The 2,357-nt window shown below is 41.7% G+C and overlaps 1 pseudogene; it reads left to right on the top strand.

Annotated features, from left to right (window-relative positions):
* Positions 1-744: 744 nt before the first annotated feature.
* Positions 745-1,792, top strand: LOC120789523 (annotated as a pseudogene).
* The last annotated feature ends 565 nt before the right edge of the window (positions 1,793-2,357 follow it).

Here is a 2,357-nt window from a genome sequence, read left to right as displayed (position 1 = left end):
TTCCATCCAGTTACCCCCCTCAGCCACAGTATATTGGTTTACAGTATGGTTGAAATCTAGCAAAAACCTGAATTTATGTCTTTTGCACATCTGTCCCTGTACATAACTACCTAAATGATTGTACCTTGTACATACTTACTGTTATATTCCATATCCATATAGGTTCATTTTTATATTTACATTATTGTATAATTGCATGACTTTTTACCTCATCCATGTTAAGCTGTTTATCCCTATTATTGCTTTTATCCCTTGCTTTGTTGTACTGTGACGAGGTATTTTTCCCATGAGCTGTAACAGTCTGACATTAAACATGAAATTGCATCACCCTTCATGAATGTCTTTAGGCACCATTTTACATATACCCCAAATTTTCCTTCTGCCTTTAACCCATCCTAACTATGTAGGAGAGGTGGGCAGCCACAGTCCAGCACTCGGGAACCAACTCTAGTTTTAATGCCAGTGCCTTGGTCAAGGATAATGGCAGGCAAGTTAACAAGATCTTACCCACAGCAGCTTTAAGAAATACAATGATCATCTCTTGTAAGCACTATCACTTTACAATGGGCTAATGTCTTGAGATAGGTCTTCTGACCGAAACGTCAACTTTTTAAAAAAAAAACAGTGCAGAAGTTATAAGTGTGTACAGGAAGGGACCTTTTTCTTTAGAACTAGTTTAATATGATAACAGTAACTTCCCTCTAGCTTTAAAACTAAGCCAGCTATAGCCTGTGAAAGACAGTAATGTCAGCCAATGTCGACAAAGAGACGATGGTTCACAGATGTTAAAGTAATGTAATCGAACTATAAGTTAGTTTTGCTGCTCTGCCTCTACCCAGTTAATTTTGATATTTTCTTCATTACAGCAGTACCTGCTGTACATTAAAACCTACATTAGTTCTGCTTAAGCACCCTTAGCTCTCTCCTTCTTTTAGCGACTTTCTTGCTACTTCACAGCTGTTTACACGCTATTCAGGTCTGCTAGTTACTTTAGCTTAGCAGTTACCGATGGCTCTCTCCCTCTCCCTCTCCTGCTCTTTCTTGCTCAATTTGCCTTATGTTTAGTAACAACTCTGCCTCCTTTAGCAATAATGGTACATGTAATAAATGTAGTTTATTTTCAGTGATGGAGATGACGCTCAGTGAATCAGAAGCACGGCTCCGCACCATGGAAACCAAATCGTTAGCTGCTGTATTTAGCCAGCCGACCCAGCGCCGTTCCTACTCTCCCCACAGCAGCTCCCAAGCAGCCAGGACCCAGGGTGGTTGGGTGACTTTCTCTAACAAGAAGCGTAGCCCTAAGCAGAAGCCTCAGGTTCACCACCAGCCAATGTTTCAAACAGATTGTCTCCACTCGGCGACACACCTGCTGAGAAACCAGCTCTGGTTATTGGCAGCTGTATCGTGAGAAACGTGAAGTTAGGGACACCAGCGCAAATAGTCAAATGTATTCCTGGGGCCAGGGTGGGCAACAATGAAAACTGCTGGCTAAAGATAAACCTAAATATAACGAGATTGTTATTCAAGTCAGCGGTAGCCACACCGGATTATGCCAGTCGGAGGTTTCTGCCTAATCTGACCAGCGATGACATGTACAGCCGCATGTCATCATTCAACCGCTGGCTGGCGAGGTGGTGTCCAGCAAACGACATGGGCTTTGTAGATAACTGGTGGACTTTTTGGGGGAGACCTGGTCTGATTAGGAGAGAAGGCATACATACATTCCACTTTGGATGGAGCAGCTCTCATATCTAGAAGTCTGACTGAGTTTATTAATAGACCAAAACCGTGACAACCCAGAGTTGAGACCAGGAAGCAGAGTTGCAGTCTTACACGCTTCTCTGTCCTTCCAGTAAAGCAGTCACCCACCCAAACTCCCAGAGAGACTGTGTCTGCCCCCCGACCACCTAAATTGATTAAATCAAAAATAAACAGAAGAGGAGCTGTACACAGAAGTCCAATAAAAATTGAGACCACTACTGCAGAAGTACAACTAAAATAGGAGAATTAAATTTGGACTCTTAAACATTAGATCGCTCCAATCCAAAGCCGTATTATTAAATGATCTAATATCAAATCATCATATTGATATATTTAGTCCCCCAGTCATATTAATACTCACATTCCTCCATGCACCGGCCGAGGAGGTGGAGTTGCAGCCATTTTCAACTCAAGCCTGTTAATCAACCCTAACCTAAACTCAATTATAACTCATTCGAAAGCCTAGTTCTTAGTCTTACACATTCATCATGGAAAATTTTAAAGCCTATTCCATTTATTATAGTGTACCATGCTCCTGGCCCATACTCTGAATTTTTATCTGAAATCTCAGAGTTTTGATCAGGTTTAGTCCTTAG

This window comes from Xiphias gladius, chromosome 1 (genome assembly GCF_016859285.1).
Source record: "Xiphias gladius isolate SHS-SW01 ecotype Sanya breed wild chromosome 1, ASM1685928v1, whole genome shotgun sequence".
Taxonomy (NCBI): Eukaryota; Metazoa; Chordata; class Actinopteri; order Istiophoriformes; family Xiphiidae; genus Xiphias; species Xiphias gladius.
Note: the sequence above shows the minus strand (reverse complement) of the source record. Positions and strands in the feature narration are given on the sequence as shown.